The sequence below is a fragment of the Scylla paramamosain genome, chromosome 1 (genome assembly GCF_035594125.1).
Source record: "Scylla paramamosain isolate STU-SP2022 chromosome 1, ASM3559412v1, whole genome shotgun sequence".
In the NCBI taxonomy this organism is placed as follows: Eukaryota; Metazoa; Arthropoda; class Malacostraca; order Decapoda; family Portunidae; genus Scylla; species Scylla paramamosain.
This window is the reverse complement of record NC_087151.1, coordinates 23,143,523-23,170,336: the sequence shown is the minus strand read 5'-3', so window position 1 is coordinate 23,170,336 and position 26,814 is coordinate 23,143,523.

Below are 26,814 nucleotides of genomic sequence, written 5' to 3'. Positions count from 1 at the left end.
ACTGTATACGGGGAAGGGAAACGACATTACCAGAGATGTGTCTTTTTAGTGTTTTTTTTTTTTTTTTTTAGCATGTTAGGCAGCAAACACTAAAATCCATGGATAGCACCCTATATTGGAATACAAAACAATATTTCCAAAAAAGTTTTTTTTCATTGATGAGAAGCTTCTTATGTATCAAAATGCTAAAACGCATGTTAAAAACATTTTATGGAAAAACAGAATAACATTACCAAAAATGTTTATTTTTAGTGTTTTTGAGCTTATTAGGTACAGAAGTGACAAAATGCATGCATAGTACCCTATATGGTGAAAAGAACGTAATTACCAGACGCGTGTATTATGAATGTCATTGACCTTAAGGAACTAAACTCTAAAAGGCATGAAGAGCAATCTACATATAGATTGCACAAAAATGCGAAAATACATAGAAAACACCATATATTCTAATGCAAGAGAACATTACGAAAATTAAAATTTGAGTGTTATGTGTTTATGGAGTGGTTTGGGTACCTAATAAACTCGAAAACACCCTAAACACAAGTTTTTTGGTAATATTGTTCTGTTCCTCCAGAAATGGTGTTTTACATGTATTTTAGAGTTTTGGTACGTAAGAGGCTCAAAAACATTTAAAATACATGATTTGTTAGTAATGTTTAGTTTTCCCAAATGAGATGTTTTCCATGCTTTTAGCTTTTTGGTGCCTTGTATGCTCAAAACAAGAAAATGACAGGTTTCTGGTAATGTTTCATTACCCGATATAAGATGCTTTCCATGCATTTTGTAGGTTTGGTATCTAACAAGACGAAAAAAAAACAACACTTAAAATACACTCTTTTGATGAAGTTGTTCTGTATTATCCATTTTATTTATTTATTTATTTATTTATTTATTTTATTTATTTTTTTTTTTTGCTTGCGTTTTAGTGTTTTGGTACGTAACTAGTTTGAAAACAATAAAAAAAAAAACACTTTTTTGGTGATGTTTTCTTTTCTAATTTCGTGTGCTTTGTATGCACTTTGGCGTTTTGGTACCTACTATTCATAATACAGGTTATTGGTATTGTAGTTCTGTTTCTTCATATAGATTTCTTTTCATGCATTTTGTCGTTTTGGTGCCTAACACGGTAAATAAGACTCATAATGCACATTTTTGTTAATTACATTCTGTTACTAAACATAAAGTAATATTAACATGTTTTAGCGTTTCAGCACCAGTGAACCTTAAAAACACTTGTCAAATACGTTTGTAATACTCTCATTGTATCCACATATTAGCATATTTCCATGTGTTTTGGCGTTTTGATAAACTCAAACAGACTCAAATCATCCATTTTTTGTAATGTTCTTTTTCACCAGAAAGTGTATTTTTGCTTCCATTTTAGAGTTTTGGTATGTTACAAGCTTAATAACCGTCAAAATACACGATTTTGATAATATTCTTTAATTTTCTTATATCGGGTGTTTTCCATGCTTTTTAGTGTTTTCGTTGCTGATATGCTCAAAAACACGCAAATGACACGTTTCTGGACCTTTCATCTCATTATTGTATATAGAGTGTTTTGCTTGCATTTTGGGGTTTTGTTACCTAACAAATTCAAAAATCAATAAAAATACATTTAAAATTAAGTTGTTCGATTTCTCCATAAATGAGTCTTATGTTTTGAATGCGTTTTAGCGTTTCGGCACGTAAACAGTTGAAAACCATCAAAACCCACGTTTTTCGGTAATGTTATTTTATTTTCAAATATAGTGTGTTTTGCATGCATTTTGACGTTTTAGTACCTAGCAAATTCAAAAACATTTATAATACATATTTTTACTAGGCGGAAGACATATGACGCTCATTAAAGATGTGGAGAAGCTGCACCAGAAATTGTCGAGTAGCTCTCCCACTCCAGAGGGTCATCAGTTTTGCAAAATATGTTTCAGCTCATTTTCCAAGTCTGTCAGTTTGAGCGATTATGAGTGCCATTGCGACTTCACTCAAACTCTTCTTTTTTTTCCAGGTGATGCTGAAAAAGTAAAATTCAAAAATTTTGCCTACACCTATCAGCCTTTCTACTTAGCATTTTTTTTATTTTGAAACTATGATAAAACCTAAGGAGAATAGGAGTGTGATAGCTGAACGTTATTTCGGCGAGGATCCCGTGAATAATTTCATTGATAGTCTCTCCGAAGCTTGCCGAAGTAAGTAGTTAGCTATCCAATTAGCATGTGTGCAGAGGCGAAAGTCCACTTCTAACGTCAGCGCCACTGCGAACTCTGCCGTCAACCCTTTAATGTGAAAACCCCACCTCATAAATATCACGACCACTCATTACCACAAAATAATTACAAGGGGGCATTGTGCGCACGATGCAACCTGCAGTGTCGTGACATGAGGAAGTATCTCATTTCTCTGGCGCATAATATGAGCTTTGATGTCTCCTTAATCATAAAAGACCTTCAGTTGCCAGAGTTACACGTGGACATCCTTGCCAAGTCAGAATCGCATTTATTGAAAGTAAGGATTAAGGAATTGCAGTTTCAGGACATGTTTTCCATTATGAATGCCGGCCTCAGTCATCTCGCTCAGAGTCACATGCAGGCGGGCTATGACACGCGTTACGCCCAGAAGATGCTGAATTACCTCCCCGAGGATGTAAGACGTGTAATTTGGACACAAAAACAGTTTCTTTGTTATGAGTACATCACCGACTTTGCCCGCTTAGAAGATCAGCAATTGCCACCCCGTGAAGCATTTTATGACACGCTCAAGGAGAAGGCTCTGTCACCTGGAAAATATAAACATGAATGAACATGAATGAATATGAATATGAAGTATGGCATCCTGTCACACTTTAGGTGATTACATAAAAATGTATTGTGAGATTGATGTGGGGTTATTAGACGACACATATCTCAAATATAGATCATACCTGCATGAATTTTATGAACTGGACGTGGCACATTATATGTCACTGTCTTCTTATGCTTATGACGCTTTTTTTTAAACTCGACAGGCGTTCAATTTGATCCGCCTTACGATCCTAACATGTATCACCTGATCAAAAGAAATGTACGAGGAGGCTTTGTAACTTGTGTCAGACCACACCTGCAGTCAAACCACGAACCCAACGGTGGACCCGGCACCTATGTGTTCTATCTGGACTATATTTCATTATATGCAACATTTATGTGTTCCCCCCTGCCTATGGGCAACATCAAAAAACTTTCTCAGTCAGAGATGGATGATTTTTTTTAAGATGGCATCCAGAATCACGCGACAGATGGTGACATCGGTTACTGGCTGCATTTGGACGCCTACGATGTTTCCCCCGACGTGGCCCGGTTGATGGACGAGTTCTCTCTGTGCCTCGCACACATGACTTTTACAGAAGATGACATCTTGCCATACAGTAAAAGACTGTTAGAAGCTGAGGGTCGTAAGCTGGAGAGGAAAAATCACAAACTCGTGGCAAGTCATAAGGGGCTGAAAGATCATCTCATCAGTCTGGAATTGCTGCAACTTTTACTCTCACTTGGACTGCAAAATATAATGTGTCCATGCTATATGTAGCTTTAGACAGGCTCCATACCTGAAACCTTTCATAGAAAGGAACGTTACTCAGCATAAAAATGAGACGTGCACCATTAAAAATCGCATTTGCAAACTGATGTCAAACGCAGTTTATGGCAGATCCATGTTATCTGTAGTGAAGTATGGCCTCTAACAGAAATTAGTGACAAAAAGAAAGTCTCTCCTGAAGTATGCAAGAAATCCATCCTTTAAAAGGGTACACCAATTAGGCGAGGACCGAGTCATATGCGTCAACAGTAAGAATACGATTAAAATCAGTCAGCCAAATTACTTGGAATACCATATTTTAGAAGTGGCAAAGAAGTACATGTACAACTTTTGGTATCGTTTCATCAAAGCTAATTATGGGGAGAGAGCTAAATTGGCTTGTAAAGATACTGACAGTTTCATATTCAGTTTGCACATACCTACAAACTTAAATGATGAACTGAAACATGGACCCATGGCAAATTTTCTCGACACCAGAAACTTTGCTTCAGATCACATGTGTTTTAATGGGGAGCGGAAGGGTCAACTAGGCTTGCTGAAATCTAAAACCGGATCCACGCTCCTCAAAGAGGCAATCATATTAAAACTAAAGATGTATTTGCCGCTGTTGGAAGATGACAAGCAAGTATCTCTAGGTAAAGGCATTCCGACTCACCATCAGCAAAATATATTGCATCAGCAGTATAGGGAAACACTTAATAATGTCGCATGTGGGATGGTGGATTGCTATAATATCAGAAAATGTGAAAGGGTAAGCGTACATTGTCACATTTTGACGACAAACGCTTTCACGTATTACCACCCCGACAATGATCAGCGGGAAAGAGATGTGGAGAAGAATATGGATGAGGAGGTGGCAGAGGATGTGGAGTAGGAGGAGGAGGAGGAGGAGGAGGAGGAGGAGGAGGAGGAGGAGGAGGGGGAGGGGGAGGATGGGATAACGAGTGGACTGTGGCGTGATCGGGAGAGACTTTCCACATTATTCACATCATAATTAAGGGGTGGAGACAGACCGCGTTGGCTAGCAGCTGCCATTCATGTAATGTAAGAACATTTGTATTGACCACGTGGTTAAGGAGGAGGATGAGGGGGATTGTTCATGTAATGTAAGAACATTTGTACTGTCCACGTGGGATAAGGAGGAGAAAGAGGAAAAGGAGGAAGAGGAGAAGGAGGTAATGTAAGAACATTTGTACTTAGGTTAAGGAGAGGGAACAGGAGGTTGAGGAAGAAGCGTGAGTTAGGAGAGATCCACGCCATAATTAGAGGGCAGGGATGAGGATGCAGCTGGGGAGGCTAGTTATGCTGTTACCTACATGACCATGTAAATAAAGGTTAAGCAATAAATACTGTAAACATATCGAAGCGTCTTTTAGTGACCCTCTGAACTTAACATGGACAAGACATTTAGCAAAGAGATGCTGATTCTCTTCAGATATCCTACACGCATAATTATCGCAGGTTATACAAATTCCGGCAAAACACATCTCTGCAATAAAATTATAGAGAAATATCAGCATGGATTTAACAGAATTATTATTTGTGGCGTCTCATTGCATTCGCTGCAGCAGAATTCTCCTTTTCAAGATAAGGTCAAAGAGCATGAGAAAATTATTGATCCCGTGATGGATGATGACAATCCATATGCCGATCCGCAAACGCACACGCTTTTGATATTAGATGACAATTTCCTCATGGCTGGCAATTCTCAAACGATAGCAGAGGCCTTTACCAAACGGAAACATAAAAATTTGTCAGTTATAATGATAGCGCAGAATGTCTTTTTCCCCGGAAAGTATGCTAGAACGATAACTTTAAATGCCTCGCATTACATTCTTATGAAAAACAGAGATATATATCAAATCGAATGTCTGGGCAGGTAACTTTATGGAAAGGAGCACGCCAAACACTTTGTGGAAATTTATAAAAATGTCGTGCTTAGACGAGATCACGGTTATTTGTGGTGCGATTCATCCCCGAACGTACCCAAAGAAATTCAACTGCGCACAAATATTGTGGATGAGCCGCCCTGTGAGAAAGTCTATCTGCTATGCTATATATATATATATATATATATATATATATATATATATATATATATATATATATATATATATATATATATATATATATATATATATATATATATATATATATATATATATATATATATATATATATATATATATATATATATATATATATATATATATATATATATATATATATATATATATATATATATATATATATATATATATATATATATATATATATATATATATATATATATATATATATATATATATATATATATTTATATATAAAGTTCATTTTCTTTTCTTACATTATAACTATTGTAATTATTACATGTATTATAATTCATCACTTATTAATTTATTTATTTAGTTATTTATTTATTTACTTACGGGACGTTACTCGTTTTTATTTTGTTTGTGGGTCTCAGTTGGCGTCTTCCCTTGCGCGCCCACTCAGTCACAGCTTGACACCTGCCCACATCCCATCCCCGTGGGCCAGTTGGTCACGTGGCTCTCTACGCTTCTGTACCATTATTAATATATATACAGTAGCTGTTCTACTTGTGTTTTCGTTCACTCCTGGGAACACATGGACAATACTACGCCCAAAAACAAGTTGTGGGGGGGGAGGTGAGAAAAACTGGCGGGGACGACTCTGAATGCCTAACTTCATATAAGCTGTTTTAGCTAGAGATGAGATGTGAAGTTTCCAGCTTAGATTATTAATGAAAGACAGACAGAGAAAGTTCAATGTAGCAGCAGGGGACAGCTGAGTGTCAATAAAAAAGAGGGGATAGTTATCTGGAACGTTCTGTTAAGTTGATATATGAAGGAATTGAGTTTCTGAGGCATTACTCTACCCCAAACAGAAATTTTAAAGAAATTAGAAGTCTGGCGTAGTGTGGCTTACCGATTTGAGCTGTTTAGCTTCTAAAGGGTTGGACGTCTACGAACAGACGTAGGAAAGTGCACAGTGGTATCAGCGTAGAAATGGATAGGACAAGAATTTTGTCTTAGATCATTAATGAATAATAGGAACACCACTGTTAATACGTAGACTTAGGAGAAGAATAGTCTCCGCCTACAACAGCAACAATAAAACGGACAGAAAGGGCATTTGAGGTGAAATTACAGAGAAAAGGATAGAAGGTAAGTAGGTAGGAAGGTAGTTTGGAAATTAAAGATCGTGCCATATTCTGTCAAAACCTTTTTGATATTTTTTTAGGCAACAGCGAGTTTCACAAAATCCTTAAAAGAAGATAACCAAGACTCATTAAGGATGGCCAGTAGAGCGGCCATGACTGAACCCATACTGGCGATCACATGTATGGTCGTGAAATGATAGATGTTTAAGAATCTTCCTATTCAGGATATATTCAATACTTTAGAGGGGCAGGAAATTAAAGCAATAGTGCAGTAGTTTAAGAGGTTAGAGCAGACACCTTTTTTACACTCTATTCTCGAACGTTAAAGACAACAGCCTCGCATGCAAAACACCGCTTAATAGAAAAAAAAACAGAACATCTAAAATGTGTATTTTGAGTGTTTTTGAGCGTGTTAGATACCAAAACATCAAAATGCATATTTAGCACCCTTTATTGGGTAATGAAACAACATTCCAGGAACGTGTCATTTGCGTGTTATTGAGCATATTACCCACAAAAGTATAAAAATCAATAAATAAATAAATAAACATGGGAAAAAAAAACCTACTTAAGAAAGTTAAACAATATTACAAAAATCGTGTCACTTAAATGTTTCTGAGCTTCTAACAAACCAAATCTCTAAAATGCATATTTATGAAGCAACAGATCAACAATACCAAAAACGTGTGTTTTGAGCATTTTGCAGTTTATTAAGTAATAAAACAAAGTGGTCATTATTTGGAAATTAAGTGATATTATGACAAACGTGTCTTATGAGTGTTTTTAGATTTTTAAGTGCTTAACGCTAAAACAAATTAATATAACTTTATATTGAAAAACAGAACATCATTAACAAAAACGTGTATTTTGAGTCTTATTCACCATATTAGGTGACAAAACGATAAAATATATAAAATGACAATATATGAAGAAACAACTACATTACTAAAATCTTGTATTATGACTTTTTAAACTTGTGAGGTACCAAAACGTGAAACTGCATACAAAGTACACTATATTGGAAAATAAAACAACATTACCAAAAACGGAGCTTTTAACTGTTTTCAATTTACGTACTAAAAAACTAAAACGCATGCAAATCACCTTTCATGTAGAAAAATAAATTATTTGAAAATAGTGTCTTTTGAGTATTTTTTAGGTTTTTAGGTTCCAAAATGTCAAAATGCATACAAAGCACCTTATATGGGAAAATGCTATAACATTATCAGAAATGTGTCATTTGCGCATTTTTTTAGTATATTAGGAACCAAAACGTTGGAAAGCATGGAAAAAAATCCAATAAGGGAAAAAAAATCTTGTCTTATTAGTGTTTTTCAGCTTCTAATCTACCCAAACTCTAAAAAGTATACAAAACACCTTTTCTGGAGCAAGAGAACAACATTACCAAAAAGTGTTTTGAGCACTTTTTTTTTTTTTTAGTTTATTAGTTTATTTATTATTACCAAAACTCTAAAACACATCAAAAGTAGCCAATATAGAGAAAATAAAATATATCACCACAAAGATGCCTTATGAGTGTTTAAAGATTATTAATTCTAATTAATATTAATTATTAGTAAAGTTGAGAAAAGAACATCATCAACAAAAACGTGTCATATAAGTGTGATTCACCATATAAGGTACCAAAATATAAAAATACATACAAAGAACCCTATCTAAAGAAACAGAAAACTTCAAAAACATTTTTTTTTTTTGCAGTATGCTAGGTACCAAAATGCCAAAACACATGGAAATTAGCCAATATAGGAAAACGAAATGATCAAAAATCACAAACATGTATTATGAGAGTTTTAGATGTCCTTAGATATCAGAATGCTGAAACACGTGAATAGTACTCTATATTCAGAAACAACAATATTACAGAAAAAAAAATGTGTATTGTGAGTCTTTCTCACCCCGTTAGACATCAAACCGCCAAAATGCATAAAAAAAAAAAAAAAAACTTATTTGGAAAAAAGATAACTATATTAACAAAATCCTGTTTTTGAATTTGTTAGGTACCAAAACGTCAAAGTGCATGCAAAGCACACTATATATGGGAAAAAATAATTCCAAAAACGCGGCTTTTGAGTGCTTTTACGTACCAAAACGTTAAAACATATTCAAAACACCCGTTACTAAGAATTAAAAAGAACATCATCAAAAAATGCATTTTGAGTACTTTTTAGCTTGTTAGATAGCAAAACGCCAAAATGCATGCAAAACACCCTATATAGGGTAATGAAACGACAATACAAGAAACGTTTCTTTTTTGCGTGTTTTCTATTTTTATCATATTAGTCACTCAAACGGTAAAAAGCATGGAAAACAACCTTTATGAGATATCTAAACAACATTACAAAAGTCGTGTCGTTTGAGTGTTTTCATCATCTTACATAACATCTTATCTTACATAACAAAACACTGAAAAGGTCTAAAACTTGTTCTGTAGAAGCAGAAAAGCATTATTAAAACGTGCGTTTTAGATGCAAAGTAGCCTATACGGGAAAACTAATCGATATTACCACAAACATGTCTTATGAGTGTTTAAGGTTCTTACGAGGTGAAATGCTAAAGCATATGAATATTATTCTATATTGAGGCAACATAACTTCATTACCAAAAAAACGTGTATTGTGAGTGTCATTAGCCATGTTAAATACCAAAACGCCATATAACAGTTTCTGGAGAAACAGAATATTTAAAAAAAAACGTGTGTTTTAAGTATTTTTGAGTTTGTTAGGTACCAAATTACCAAACACATGACACGTAGCCTGTATAGTGAAACGAAACGATATAATCACAAACGTGTATCATGAGTGATTTTTTTTTTTTTTTTATGTTCTAAGATATCAAAACACTAAAACACGTGAATTGTACTCTATAGTGAGAAACAGTCAACTTTAACAAAAACGTGTATTGAGTTCTATTCACCATATCAAAATGACAAAATATATGCAATGAAATATATATGAAGAAATACTTTTACATTACCAAAAATCTGTATAAAGACTTAAATTGTTACATATCAAAACGCATCAGAGCATTTAGAGCACACTATAATAGAAAAGAATACATTACCAAAAACCTAACTCTTGGGGTTTTTTTTCAGCTTCTTAAGAACCAAACGGTAAAAAGCATATAAAACACCCATTATACAGAAACAAAACAAATCCTTAAAAAAAGTGCATTTTGAATGTGTTTTGAACTTGTTAGTTACCAGAACGCCAAAATGTAAGCAAAGCACCCTATGTAGGGTAATTAAACGCTTTTACCAAAAACGTGTCATTTGCGTGTTTTTTGAGCATATAGAGCACAAAATTGCAAAAAATCATGGAAAACATCCAATATAGGAACCCTGTAAAGAATATTACTAAAATCATGACTTTTGTGTTTTTAAGCTTCTTACGCATCAAAATTCTAAAAATGCATACAAAACACTCTTTCAAGACGAATATAACATTACCAGAAACGTGTGTTTTAGTGTTTTTTTTTTTTTTTCAGTTCATTAGGTGACAAAACGCCTAAACATATGCTAGTATGGGGAAACTAAAAAATATTAACGGAAACGTGTCTTATGAGTGCTTTTTATAAGGTTCATAGGTGCTGAATCTCTAAAACATATGAATATTTCTCTATCTTAAAAAGACAAAAAAAATAAATACCAAAGACGTGTATTATGAGTGTCTTCCATCATGTTAAGTATCAAAACACCAAAATACATAAAAAGAACCTTTTCTAGGGATAGAGAACAACATTTCTAAAAACGTGTGTTTAAAGTGGATTTTATTAGCTACCAAACCCCAAAACACATGTAAAGTACCCGAAAGAGGGAAACGAAACAATATAATCGAAAACGTAAATTATGAGTGTTTTTGATGTTCTTACCATCAGAATGCTAAAACACTTGAATAGTACCCTATATTGAAAAAGAAAAAAAAAAATACAAAAAACATGTATTGTCTTATTTACCATGTTAGGTACCAAAACGCCAATACACATAGAAAGAACCGTTTATTAAAAAATAAAACTATATTTTCAAAAACCTGTATCATGCAAAGCACACTATATCGGAAAATAAAATCACTAAAAACATGGCTCTTTTTTTCAGCTTCCTAAGTACCAAAACCTATTATGGAAAAAAGAACATCAAAAAAGTGTATTTTGAATTTTTTTTCTTTATCTTGTTAGATACGAAAACTCCAAACAACATTTAAAGCACATTATTTTGGAAAATAAAACATTGCCAAAAAACGTGTCTTTTGACTATTTTTTTTTGCTTATAACGTCCGAAAACGCTAAAATGCACGTAAAACACCCTTTATGGAGAAAAGAACTTCATCAAAAAAGAGTGTTTTTAGTGTTTTTTTTTTAGGTAATAAAACGCCAAAATGCATGCAAATCATGCATTATGGGTAATTAAATGACATTACGAGAAACGTGTCGTCTCCGTGTTTTTCAGAATATTAGGCAGCAAACCTGATATGGTAAAACTACCATCATTATGATAATCTTATCTTTTGAGTGCTTTTGAGCTTCTTACATACTAAAACATACATACTAGACTTACATACTAGAACGCAAAAACTCATGTAAAGTAACCAACACAATAAAACGAAACGATATAATCATAAACGGGCGTTATGAGTGTTTTTATATATATATATATATATATATATATATATATATATATATATATATATATATATATATATATATATATATATATATATATATATATATATATATATATATATATATATATATATATATATATTTTTTTTTTTTTTTTTTTTTTTTTTTTTTTTCCCTACTTTTGAGGTACCAAAATGGCAAAGTGCATAGAAAGCACACTATATTAGGAAGAAAAAAAAAAAAAAAAAAAGTGGCTTTTGAGTGTTTTTATCTTCTCACGTTCCAAAACGGTAAAATGCATGCCAAACACAATTTATGGAGAAACAACAATTTCATTAAAAAGTTGATTTTCAGTGGTTTTGAGCATGTTATTAACCAAAACGCCTAGATGAATACAGAGAAACCTATATGAAGAAACCAAAAGACCAAACTGCATTTATAGCACACTATATTGGAAAAGAGAACAGCATTATCAAAAATGTTTCTTTTCAGAGTTTTCCAGCTTCTTACGTACCAAAATGCTAAAATGCATGCAAAACACCCTTAAAGAAAAAAGTTTTTTTTTTTTTAGTTTGTTAGGTAGCAAAACGCCTAAATGCATGCAAAGAACTTATATAGGATAATGAATCGACATTACCAAAAACGGGTGATTTGCGTTTTTTTTTTTTTTTTCAGGATTTGAGACACCAAAACACACACACATACAAAAAAAAAGAATAAATAAATAAATAAAGATATAAAAAAATATATTGAAAAACAAAACAATATTATTAAAATTATGTCTTTTCAGTGTTTTTAAGCTTGTTACCTACCAAAACTCTGAAATGCATTCAAATTAATTTTTCTGGAGGAGCATAACAAGATTATCAAAAACGTCTGTTTTGAGTATTTCTGAGTTCATTATATACTAAAATTCCTATACAAATGCAATGATGGGAAACATAAAAGATATTACCACAAACCTGTCTTATGAGTGATTTTAAGGTTCTTAGATGCTAAAACGTTGAAACAAATTAATAGATATTACACAATATTAAGAAATAGAACATAGTCATCAAAAACGTTTATTATGAGTGTGATTCACCATTTATGGTACCAGAATGATAAAAATGGATACAAACAACCCTTTCTAGAGAAACAGAACAACATTTGAAAAAAAACTGTGTTTTAATCCAAATCTTGATGTTGTTTTTATGTGCGCAGTGACTTAACCTGCTCTCGTGCCCACGCTATCGAATCTTCAGAGTTTTATACTGTCTGACTACGACTACAGAATCACTCTCAAACTAAATTTATCTGTGCTGTATTCCTCTCACCTATCTCCTCTGACAATAAGAAAATTCTTTGCCTGCTTTATTTTCAAAGTCGAGCACATTATTTCTTCCCTTTTACAGAGATCACCATTATTTGAGACTTCAGTGTTACCTCCAGCTTTGGCTTTCCTCTCACTTCACCGACCATCCTGGTGAAGTAGCCTTCAATTATGCTCCTTGACCTAGTGTAATTGGTGCAACATCCTAGCTGTATTCCTCGCCGTCCTCGAGATACGCCAGGTATTCTTGACATTTTCATTACCTCTAATCCTTCTGCTTATGCTGTTATCATCTTTTCTCAATTGGGCTCCTCCGATTACAATTTCATATCTGTATCTTGTCCTGTCGCTCCAATCCTACTTTTGGATCACCCTAAGCGGAGGTGCCTCTGGAGTTTTGCCTCTGTTAGTTGGAAGGACCTGAGGAGGTATTTTGCTGATTTTTCTTGGAAGGACTACTGCATCCATGTCACAGACCCGTATCTGTGTGCCGAGTGCATAACAGAGGAGATAATGTGTGGCATAGAGGCAGGCATACATTCCTCACTCTTTTTCTCGACCTAAACCCTCCAAACCTTTTATTTAACACAGCCTGTTCTCATGCTGTATATAATTGAGAAGTGGCCCAGAAAAAAGTACTTAAGCCTTCCAACACCATAATCTCATGAACTTTATATGTCTGCCCGGAAATATGCCAAGTCTGTTCTCTAAGTAGCCAAAACTTCCTTCATTAAAAAAAAATGTCAAAATCTTTCAAGATCTAACTCCCCTCGTGACTTCTGGCATCTATCCAAAAACATCTCCAATAACTTTGCTTCTTTTTTTATCTCTTTTATTTCAAATAGATGGCACCATTGCTATCACATCTATTTCTAAAACTGAACTCTTCGCTCAAACCTTTGCTATCCTGCCTCTCCTCCACCTTCTGACTACTTCTTTCAACCTATTAAAATTCTTCGTAATGAAGTTTTCCATGCCCTCGTTGGCCTAAAACCTCAGAAGGCTTATGAACATGATGGGGCCCCTCTTCTTCTACGAAACCGTGTCTCTGTGCTGGCACCTTGCCTAGTGAAACTCTTTCAACTCTGCCTCTCAATATCTACCTTTCCTTCTTGCTCGAAGTTTACCTACATTCAGCCTTTTCCTAAAAATGGTGGGCATTCTAATCCCTCAAACTACCGTCCTATTGCTTTAATTTCCTACCTATCTAAAGTTTTTGAATCTACCTTCAACAGGGAGATTATTGAACATATAACACTTGACAAACTTCTATCTAATCGCCAGTTTGGGTTCCGTCAAGGCCGCTGGTCTACTGGTGATCTGGCTTTCCTTATTGAATCTCGGTCATCATCTTTGAGAGATTTTGGTAAAACTTTTGCTGTTGTCTTTTACATATTATTTTCTTTTTTTAATAGAGTCTGGCCTAAAACTTTGATTTCCAAACTTCCCACCTACAGCTTCTATTCTTCTCTCTGTATCTTCATCAAAAGTTTCCTTTCTGACCGTTCTATTGCTGCTGTGGTAGACGGTCACTGTTCTTCTAAAATCTATTAACAGAGGTGTTCCTAAGTGTACTGTCCCGTCACCCACTGTCATCCCATAACTCATTAACGATCTTCTAAACCAAACATATTATCCTATCCAATCCAACGCTGATGATACCACCTTGCATTTTTCCACTTCTTTCTATAGACGTTAAACGCTTCCGGAAGTAAACAGTTCACGCAAGGATGCCTAACTTTCGATCTCTCTAAAATTTCTGATTAATTGTTTGCATTAATTGTTTAATGCCTTAAAAACTCAATTCCTCCACCAATCAACTCAACACAACCTTCCAGACAACTATCCTCTCTTGTATAAAGACAATCAATTGTTCATCTCTTCTACACTGAACATGTTTTTTTTTTTTTTTTTTATAACCTATACTAGAAACTTCAAAACTCATCTCCAGCTAAAAACGCTTCTTTGAAGTTAGGTGTTCTGAGACTTCTACGACAATTTTTCTCATCCCCCCAGCTGCTAAGCATTTACAAGGTCCTTATCCGTCCATGCATGAAATATGCTTCACATGTTTCGGGGATTCCACTCATACGGCTATTTTAGACAGAGTGGAATCAAAAGATTTTCGTATCATCAACTCTCATCTAACTGACTGGCATCAGCTTCTTTCTCACCGACGCAATGTTAAATCTTTAGCTACCCTCTACCGCTATTTTCATGCTAACTGCTCTTCTGATCTTGCTAACTACATGCCTCCCCTCCTCCTGCGGCCTCTCTGCACAAGACTTTCTTCTTTCTCTCACCACTATTCTGTCCACCTCTCTAATGCAAGAGTTAACCAGTATTCTCAATCATTAATTCCTTTCTCTGGTAAAGTTTGGAACTCCATGCCTGATTATGTGTTTCCACCTTCCTATAAATTGAATTCCTTCAAGACACTTATCATTTAAAAGACTTATGCATTTTTGACTGCCGCTTCGGAACCTGTTCAGGGACCATTGTGTCAGCGGGTTATTTATTTATTTTTTCTATTTATTTTGTATATATTTTTTTTGTTGGTGGGGGATTTTTGTTGCCCTTGGCCTGTGTCCCTACATAAAAACGTGTTTTTTAAGTTTCTTAGCTACCAAAACGCAAAAAAAAAAAAAAACGTAGCCTATATAAAGAAACGACAAGACATCCATCACAAACTTGTAATATGAGTGTTTTTTGATGTCCTAAGGTATGAGAAAGCTAAAACACGTTAATAGTACATTATACTGAGAAACAGACCAACATTACCAAAAACGTTTACTATGATTCACCATTTTAAGTACCAAAACGCTAAAATGCATATAAAGAGACCTATGTGAAAGAACAAAACTACATTATCAAAGTGCTTGCAAAGCACACTATATTGGAAATGAAAACAACTTTACCAAAAACGAGGTTTTTGAGGTATCAAAACGCTCAAACGCAAGCACAACACCCTTTATGGAGAAACGGAAACACTTTATAAAAAAAATGGATTTTTGAGTGTTTTTGAGCTTTTTACGTACCCAAACACACTTTCTGAAGAAACAAAACGACATTACCTAAAACATGTGTTTTGAGTTATTTTTATTTTATTTTATTAGGTAACAACACGTCAAAATAAATGCAAAGTAGACAGTATAAGGAAACTAAACGTTGTTACCACAAATGTCTCCGATGTGTGTTTTTAAGGTTCTTAGTTGCTGAAACACTAAAACACATGAACTCTGTATTTTTGAAACAATATCTTTACAAAAATATGTATTATGAGTGTGATTCACCATGTTAAATACCAAAATGCCAAAATGCATACAAGTAACCCTTTTTGAAGAAACAGAGAAATATTTCCAAAAACGAGTGCTTTATGTATTTTTCAGTTTCTCAGGTACCAAAATGCAGAAACACATGCAAAGTAACCAATGTATGGAAATTAAATTATATAATCACAAAAGTGTGTTATCAGTGTTTTTGATGTTCTTATGTATCAGAACGCTAAAACACGTGAATAGTACTCTATATTGGAAGAGAGATTAATATTACCAAAAAAACGTGTATTATGAGCCTTATTCACCATGTTAGATACCAAAACGCCAAAATGCATATAAAAGAAATCTATATGAAGAACCTGAACTACTTTACCAAAAATATGTATTATAAATGTTTTTTTTTATTTGCTAGGTACTAAAACGGCAAAATGCATGCAAAGCTCTATATTTGAAAATAAAATAATATTACCGAAAAACGTGGGTTTTGATGGTTTTCAACTGTTTACGTGCCGAAACGCTAAAACGCATTCAAAACATAAGACTCATTTATGGAGAAATCAAACAATTTCATTTTAAATGTATTTTTAGTGATTTTTGAGCTTGTTAGGTAACAAAACCCCAAAATGCAAGCAAAACACTCTATATACAATAATGAGATGACATGTCCAGAAACGTGTCATTTGCGTGTTTTTGAGCATATCAGCCACAAAAACACTAAAAAGCATGGAAAACACCCGATATAAGAAAATTAAAGAATATTACCAAAATCGTGTATTTTAACGGTTATTAAGCTTGTAACATACCAAAACTCTAAATTGGAAGCAAAAATACACTTCCTGGTGAAAAAGAACATTACAAAAAACGGATGTTTTGAGTCTGTTTGAGTATATGAAAACGCCAAAACACATGGAAATATGCTAATATATGGATACAATGATAGTAATACAAACGTATTTGACAAGTGTTTTTAAGGTTCACTGGTGCTGAAACGCTAAAACATGTTAATATTACTTTATGTTTAGTAACAGAATGTAATTAACAAAAATGTGCATTATGAGTCTTATTTACCGTGTTAGGCACCAAAACGACAAAATGCTTAAAAAGAAATCTATATGAAGAAACAGAACTACAATACCAATAACTTGTATTATGAATGTTAGGTACCAAAACGCCAAAGTGCATACAAAGCACACGAAGTTAGAAAAGAAAACATCACCAAAAAAGTGTCTTTTCAGTGTTTTCAAACTAGTTACGTACCAAAACACTAAAACGCGCACGCAAAAAAAATAAAAATAAAAAATAAAATAAATAAATAAATAAAATGGATAAAACAGAACAACTTCATCAAAACAGTGTATTTTAAGTTTTTTTTTTTCTCGTCTTGTTAGATAACAAACCTATAAAATGCATGGAAAGCATCCTATATCGGGTAATGAAACAACATTACCAGAAACCTGTCATTTTCTTGTTTTGAGCATACAAGGCACCAAAAAGCTAAAAGCATGGAAAACATCTGATTTGGGAAAACTAAACATTACTAACAAATCATGTATTTTAAATGTTTTTGAGCCTCTTACGTACCAAAACTCTAAAATACATTTAAAACACCATTTCTGGAGGAACAGAACAATATTACCAAAAAACTTGTGTTTAGGGTGTTTTCGAGTTTATTAGGTACCAAAACCGCAAATCAAATGCAAATTAGCTGATATGGGAAAATAAAACAATATTACCACAAATGTTTCTTATGAGTGTTTTTAAGGTTCTTAGGTGTTGAAATGCTAAAACTTATGAATATTTCCATATTGAGAAACATAACAGCATTTCCAAAAAAATGTATATTTTACATGTTTTTCATTTTATTAGGTACAAAATCGAAAACTAGCCAATATAAAGAAAAGAAAGAAATTGTATAATCAGAAACATTTGTTATGATTGTTTTTGATGTTCTTAGGTATCAGAACGCTAAAGCAGATGAATAGCTCTATACTGAGAAACAAAACAACAATAATTCGTATCTTAGGTACCAAAAAAAAAATATATATATATATATATATATATATATATATATATATATATATATATATATATATATATATATATATATATATATATATATATATATATATATATATATATATATATATATATATATATATAAAACTCTATGAAGAAACAGAACTACATTACTAAAATACCTGTATTATGAATTATTTTTTTTTTATTTGTTAGGTGCCAAAACGGCAAAGTGCATTCAAAGCACACTATATTGAAAAAGAAAACATTACCAAAAAGTTATTTTTGAGTGTTTTCATCTTCCTACATACCAAAAACGCTAAAACGCATGCTAAACGTCCTTTTAGGAGAAACTGAACAACTTCACCAAAAAAGTGTATTTTTAGTTTATTTGCGCCTGTTAATTACCAAAATGACGAAATGCATGGAAAGCACCCAATATGGGGATATGAAATGACATTATCAGAAACGTGTCATTTGAGTTTTTTTTAAGCATATTAGGCATAAAAACGCAAAAAACAAAGGAAAAAAAAAACCCTGTATTGGAAAACTAAAACAATGTTATCAAAATTGTGTCTTTTACTTTTTTTAAGCTTTTTATGTACCAAAATTCTAAAATACATGGAACATTACCCAAAACGTGTCTTCGATGTTTTTCAATTTCTTAGGTACTAAAACGGCAAAACACATACAAATTAGAAAATATAACGAAACTAAACCACAAACGTGTCTTATGAGTCTTTTTAAGATTCTTAGGTGCAGACACGCTAAAACATATAAATATTAATCTATGTTAGGTAACAGAATATCATTAACAAAAAACGTGTATTATGAGTATGATTCATTTTATTAGTTACCGAAAATGCAAAATACATACAAAGAACACATTCTGGAATAATAGAATATTTCCAAAAAATTGTGTTTTAAGTTTTTTTTTTTTTCAGTTTGTTTGGTACCAAAACGACAAAAGACGTGGAAATTTGCCAATACAGGAAAACGAAACGATATAATCACAAAAGTGTATTATGAGTGTTTTTGAAGTTCCTAGGTATGAAAACGCTAAAACACGTGAATAGTACTCTAAATTGAGAAACAGAACACCATTACCAAAAAACGGGTATTATGAGACTTTCACAATGTTAAGTACCAAAACGCCAAAATGCATACAAAGAAACCTGTATTTTTATTTTTAATTTTATTTATTTATTTATTTTTTTTTTTCATGTAGGAGAGACACTGGCTGAGGGCAACAAAAATCCAATAAAAAAATAATAATAAAAAAAAAAAAAGCCCACTGAGATGCCAGTCCCAGAAAAGGGTCCAGAGCAGTAGTCAAAAACTGAAAGATAAGTGTCTTTAACCTCACCCTTGAAGGAATTCGTCATAGGAAGATGGAAATGCAGAAGCAGACAGGGAGTTCTAGAATTTACCAGAGAAAGGAATGAATGACTGAGAATGCTGGTTAACTCTTGCATTAGAGAGATGGACAGAATTGGGGTGGGAGAAAGAACAAAGTCTTGTGCAGTGAGGCCGCAGGAGGAGGGGAGGCACACAGTTAGCAAGATCAGAAGAGCAGTTAGCATGAAAATACTGGTAGAAGATAGTTAGAGATGCAACATTGCAGCGATGAGAGAGAGGCTGAAGAAAATCAGCTAGAGAAGAGGAGGTAATGAGACGAAAAGATTTTTTATTCCACCCTGTCAAGAACAGCAGCATGAGTGGAACCCTCCCAGACATGTGAAGCATACTTCATACATGGACGAATAAGGCCCTTGTACAGAGTTAACAGCAGGGTGGGGGTGTTAGAAAAACTCGCGAAGACGTCTCAGAACGCCTAACTTTATAGAAGCTGTTTTTGCTAGAGATGAGGTGTGAGGTTTCCACTTCAGATTATAAGTAAAGGACAGACCGAGGATGCTCAGTGTAGAAAAGGGGAACAGTTGAGTGTCATTGAGGAAGACGGAATAGTTGTCTGGAAGGTTGTGTCAAGTTCATAAATGGAGGAACTGGGTTTTTGAGGCACGGAACAATACCAAATTTGCTCTGCTCCAATCAGAAATTTTAGAAAGATCAGAAGTCAGGCGTTCTGTGGCTTCCCTGCATGAAATGTTTACTTCTGAAGTCTATGAAAAGACATGGAAAAGTGCAGGGTGTTATCATCAGCGTAGAAGTGAATAGGACAAGAAGTTTGGTCTAGAAGGTCATTGATGAATAATAAGAAGAGAGTGGGTGACAGGAAAGTATCCTGAAGAGAACCACTGTTAATAGATTTAGAAGAACAGCTTTGTGCCAGACTCTATCAAAAGTTTTTGATATATCCAAGGCAACAGCAAAAGTTTCTTCCTGTTGAGGATAGATTCAAAATCTTTAGATAGGCACGACGGTAGTCTGAGGGATTAGAACGGTCACCCTCTTTAGGAACAGGTTGAATGTAGGCAAACTTCCAGCAAGAAGGAAAGGTAAGATGTTGATAGACTGAGCTGAAAGAGTTTGAATAAGCAAGGTGCAAGCACGGAGGCACAGTTTCGGAGAACAATAGGAGGGACCCCATCAGGTCCATAAGCCTTCAGAGCATTTAGGCCAGCATGGAAAGCATCATTGCGAAGAATTTTAATACGTAGCATGAAGTAGTCAGAGGGTGGAGGAGAGGGAGGAACAAGCCTTGAATCGTCCAAGGTAGAGTTTTTAGCAAAGGTTTAAGCAAAGAGTTCAGCTTTAGAGATAGATGTGATAGCAGTGGTGCCATCTGGTTGAAATAAAGGAGGGAAAGAAGAAGAAGTAAAGTTATTGGAGATATTTTTGGCTAGGTGCCAGAAGTCACAAGGGGAGTTAGATCTTAAAAAAAAGATTTTGACACTTTCTGTTAATGAAGGAGTTTTTGGCTAGTTGGAGAACAGACTTTCCATGGTTACGGGAAGAAATATAAAGTGCATGAGATTCTGGTGATGAAAGGCTTAAATACCTTTGGTGGGCCACCTCTTTATCATATATAGCATATATATAACACGAGAACAAGCTGTGTTAAGCCAAAGTTTGCAAGGTTTAGGTCGAGAAAAAGAGGGAAGAATGTACGCCTCTATGCCAGACACTATCATCTCTGTTATGCGCTCGGCACAAAAAGACGGGTTTCTGACACGGAAGCAGTAGTCATTCCAAGGAAAATCAGCTAAATAGTCAGGTCCCCCCAACTATCAGAGGCAAAACGACAGAGGGATCTTTGCTTAGGTGGATCATGAGAAGGGACTGGAGCGAGAAGACAAGATACAGATATGAGATTTTGATCGGAGGAGTCCAATGGAGAAGAAAGGGTGACAACATAATCAGGATTAGAGGTCAGGAAAAGGTCAAGAATGTTAGGCGTATCTCCAAGACGGTCAGGAATACGAGTAGGGTGTTGCACCAATTGCTCTAGGTCGTAGAGGATAGCAAAGTTGAAGGCTAGTTCACCAGGATGGTCAGTGAAGGGAGAGGAAAGCCAAAGCTGGTGGTGAACATTGAAGTCTCCAGGAATAGAGATCACTGCAAAAGGGAAGAATGTGCTCACTTTGGAAGTTTAGTAAAAGAATTTCTTATTGTCAGAGGAGTTGCGTGAGAGGTATACGGCACAGATAAATTTAGTTTGAGAGTGACTCTGTAGTCGTAGCCAGATAGTGGAAAACTCGGAAGATTCAAGAGCGTGGGTACGAGAGCCGTTGCGCACATACACGCAACATCCAGCTTTGGATTGAAAATGAGGATAGGGAAAGTACGAGGGAACAGAAAGGGGCTACTGTCAGTTGCCTCAGACACCTGAGTTCAGTGAGGAAAAGAAGATGAGGTTTAAAAGAGACAAGCTGGTGTTTTACAGATTGAAAATTAGATTAGTATGAAACCTAACTACATTACCAAAAACCTGTATTATGAATGTCTTGAACTTGTTAGGTACCAAACCGCCAAAATTCATGCAAAGCACACTATTTTGGAAAAAAATACATTATCAAAAACGTGGCTTTTGAGTGTTTTCAGCTACTTATATACCAAAACGATAAAACTCATGCAAAACACCCTTTATAGAGATTAACCTCATCAAAATAGTGTATCTTGAGAGTTTTTGAGCTTGTTAGGTATCAAATCTCCAAAATGGTTGCAAAGCATCGTTTAAGGGTAATGAAACGACATTACGAGAAACGTGTCATTTGCTTGTTTATTTTATTTTATTTGTTTAGCAAATTAGGCACCAAAATGCTAAAAAATATGGAAAAAACTCTATTTAGAAAACTAAACAACTTTAACAAATTGTGTCTTTTGAGCTTTTTTTAGCTTCTTACATAAGAAATCTTTAAAAATACATACAAAACACCTTGTCTGGAGGAACAGAACAGCATTACTAAAAACATGTGTTTTGGGTGTTTTTTTTTAGTTTATTAGGTACCAAAACACATGCAAATTATCTCAAACGTGTCATATGAGTGTTTTTTAAGGCTCTTAGATGTTGAAACGCTAAAGCATATGAATATTAATCAAAATTGAGGAAGAGAACATCATTACTAAAAACTTGTATTTTGAATGTTATTCATCACCAAAATGCATACAAAAACCAATTCTGAAAAAAAAAAAATTCAAAAATGAGTGTTTTAAGTGTTTTTCAGTTTGTTAAGTACCAAAACACCAAATCACTTGCAAAACATCAATATGGGAAAAATGAATTATATAATCTCAAACATGTGTTACGTGTGTTTTTGATGTTCTAATGTATCAGAAAGCACGTGGATAGTACCCTATATTAAGAAACAGAACAGTATTTTTCACCATGTTAGGTACCAAAACGTCAAAATGCATGCAAACAAAAAAAAAAAAAAAACTACATTACCAAAAAACTGTATGTTCAATATTTTTTTTTTATATTGTTAGATACCAAAACGCCAAAGTGCGTGAAAAGTACAATATAATGGAAAAGAAAACAACTTTACCAAAAACGTTTCTTTTAAGTGTTTTCGGATTCTTACAAACCAAAACTCTAAAACGCATGCTAAACACCCTTTTTCGAGAAACAGAACAATTTTATCAAAAAGTGTATTTTGAGTGTTTTGAGCTAGATAGTTATTAAAGCCCCAAATGCATGCAAAGTATCCTATATGGGATAACGTAACAATATTACCAGAAACGTGTTATTTGCCTGTTTCTAAACATTTTAGGTGCCTAAACGCTAAAAAGCATGGAAAACACCCTAAAATGGACAACTAAACAATGTTATCAAAATTGTGTCTTTCCAGTGTTTATGAGCTTTTTAGGTACCAAAACTCTAATATACATCCAAAACACCCATTCTCAAGGAACAGATAAACATTACCAAAAAGGTGTGCTTTTGATTTTATTAGGTACGCCAAAACACATGCAAATTAGCCAATATTGGGAAACTAAATGATATTGTCAAAGACGTGTCTTATGAGTGTTTTTGATGTTCTTAGGTGTTAAAACACTACAACATATGAATAATACTCAAAGTTGAGTAACAGAATATCATTAATAAAAATGTGTATTATGAAAGTGATACACCATATTAGGTACAAAATCTTAAATTTTTGGAGAAACAAAAAACGTTTGTTTTATTTATTTATTTTTTCAAGTTTATAAGTACTAAAAGGCCAAAAAACATGCAAAGTAGCCAATATAGGGATACCAAAAGATATAATCGCAACCATGTATTATGACTATTTTCGATTTTGTTAGATATCAGAACTCTAAAACACGTGAATAATACTCTATACTGACAAACAAAACAACTTTATAAAAAAAAAAATACGTGTATTATTAAACGTCTTATTATTGTACGTTAGGTACAAAAACGATGAAATGAATAAAAAGAAACTTACCTTTTTGGAAATGTTCTGTTTCTCCAGAAAAGTTCTTTTTATACATTTTTGGCGTTTTTGTACTTAATATGGTGAATGAGGCTCATAACACACACTTTTAGTAATAACGTTTTCTTTCTCAATATAGATTAATATTTATTTGTGTTAGCGTCTCATCACCTAAAAACCGTAAAAACTCTCATAAGACACGTGTGTGGAAATATCGCTTAGTTTCCCCATAATGGCCGATTTGTAAATGTCTAGGCGTTTTGGTATATAATGAACTGAAAAAAAAAAAAACACTTAAAACACACATTATTGGTAATGTTGTTATGTTCCTCCGGACAGAGAGTTTTGCATGCATTTTAGAGTTTTTGTATGTAAGAAGCTCAAAAAAAAAACAAAAAAAACTCACAAAAAACACTTTTTTTGTGAGATTGTTCTGTTTCTCCTTAAGGGATGTTTTTCATGAATTTTAGCGTTTTGATACACAAAACCTGAAAAAAAACATTATTTTGGTAGTTGTTTTTATTTTCCAATAAGATATCTTAAGATATCTTAAGATATCTAACTAAATAAAAAAAACAGTCATAATGCAGGTTTTTAGTAATATAGATGTGTTTCTTAATATGTATGCATATAGGTATATATGCATACAGGTAAGCATTTTGAAGTTTTCGCACCTATCATAGTGAATAAGATTCATAATTCATAACGCTTTTCTTAATGTTTTTCTGTTTCTGAATATAGAGTACTATTTTTGTGTTTTAGCGTCCTAATAGCTTTTGTTTGTGACTATTTCGTTTCGTTTCCCTATACTGGAACCTCTGCATAGGTTTTGGCATTTTGATATCTAACAAAAACACTTAAAACACACTTTTTTTTTAATATTATATGCTGATTTTTTTTTTATTTATTTATTTTTTTCACTAGAAAGGGTTCTTTCTCTGCATTTTGGCGTTTTGGTACGTAACATGGTGAATCACACTCATAATACAAATTTTTGTAATGATTCTTTTTTTGTTCCCCCAATATAGAGGGATATTCAAAAAGTTTTATCGTTTCACCACCGTTTCACCACCGTTTGTGGTAATATCGTTTAGTTTCCTCATATGTGTTACATTGCATATGTTTAGGCGTTTATGCACCTAATGAACTTAAAAAGACAAAGTACACACGTTTTTGATAAAGTTATGTTCCTCCGGAACATAACTTTTTGATACCTTAGAACATAAAAAAAAAAAAAAACATACCCACGTTTGAGATTATATCGTTTCATTATATATGCTAATTTGCATGTATTTTTCAATTTCGTACCTAACAAGTTGAAAAACAATTAAAACTCATGCTTTTGGAAATTTATTTATTTATTTATTTTTATTTATTTTTTTTGTTGTACCTAACAAACTGAAAATACTTAAAGCACACATTTTTCTAAAATGTTGTTCTGTTTCCCCAAGTACAAGCCCAAAAAGTAAAACACATTAAGAAAAGCGAATTTTTTTTTTTTTTTTACTTCTTAGGTACAAAAAGGTGAAAAGGCCTTAATAGCACTCTATATGGAGAAAGGAAACACCATTGACAAAAACCTTTTTTTTTTGTGTGTGTGTTTTTGAACTATTTAAGTATCAAAACGCTAAAACTCAAATAACCCTTTATGGAGAAACAAAAGACATTCAGATAAGAGACATTTCAGATATGAGAGTTTTGAGCTTCTTAGGTACCAAAACGGGAAATCGCATCAGTAACACCCTATATCGAGAAAATGAACATAACCAAAAACTTGAATTTCAAGTGTTTTTCTTTTTTATGTACCAGAAAACGAAAAAAATGCTTGCAAAGTCAATTATATTAAGACATGAAATGACATTACTAGAAACATATTTTGAGTATTTTTGTGCATGTTAAGCTCCAAAACTCTAAGAAAAAAAACAAAAAGTATGAAAGCACCCAATATGGGAATAGAAAAGAACTTTACCAAAAACTTATCTTTTTCGGCTTCTTACGTACCAAAACGCTAAAACGCATGCAAAACACCCTGTAAGAAGAAATAGAATAATATTACCAAAATAAAAATTTTGAGTTTTTTGAGCTTGTTACGTACAAAAACGCCAAAATACATGGAAAGTACACTATATGAGGAAACGAAAGAATATTATGAGAAACGTTTATTATGAGTGTTTTTTTACCTTCTTATGTAACAAAACGTGATAAAACATGAATAGCACTCTAAATGGAGAAACTGAACATTACTAAAACTTTTATTTTAGTGTATTTCACATGATTTAGGTACCAAAACGCCAAAATGCATGCAAAGCACTCTATATGGCGAAAAGAAAAAACATTTCCAGAAAAGTCCCTTTCAAGTGTTCATGAGCGTGTTAGGCAGAAAAACGTTAAAAAAAAAAAAAAAATTGAAAACATTTTATATGGAAAAAGAAAAACAAGATTACTAAAATCATGTCTTTTGAGTGTTTTGAACTATTAATGTACCAAAACGATAAAACGCAGAGAAAACATGCCTTATGGGAAAACACAATAACGTTACCAAAAAAAAAAAAAAGTATTTTGAGTGTTTTTCCTCATGTTACGTACAAAAAAACGCGAAAAATGTGTAGAAAGTATCCTATATGGGGAAACGAAAGGACATTATGAGAACCGTTTATTATTAGTGTTTTTTTTAAGATACCAAAACTCAAGAGCACATGACAGTCTATATGGAGAAACAGAACATTAACAAAAACGTGTATTTTAAATGTATATCACATCTTTAGGTATCAAACAACCAAAATATATACAAAGCACATTAACTGGAGAAAGGAAACGAGATTTCAAAAAAATATATATCTTTGACGAGTGTGCTAAGCACCATATCGCTAAAAAGCATGGAAAGGAACAACATTACAAATACAAATACAAACAACATTACAAATAACGACTATTTTCAGTCTTTTGAGGTACTTACGTACCAGAACGCTAAAACGGATG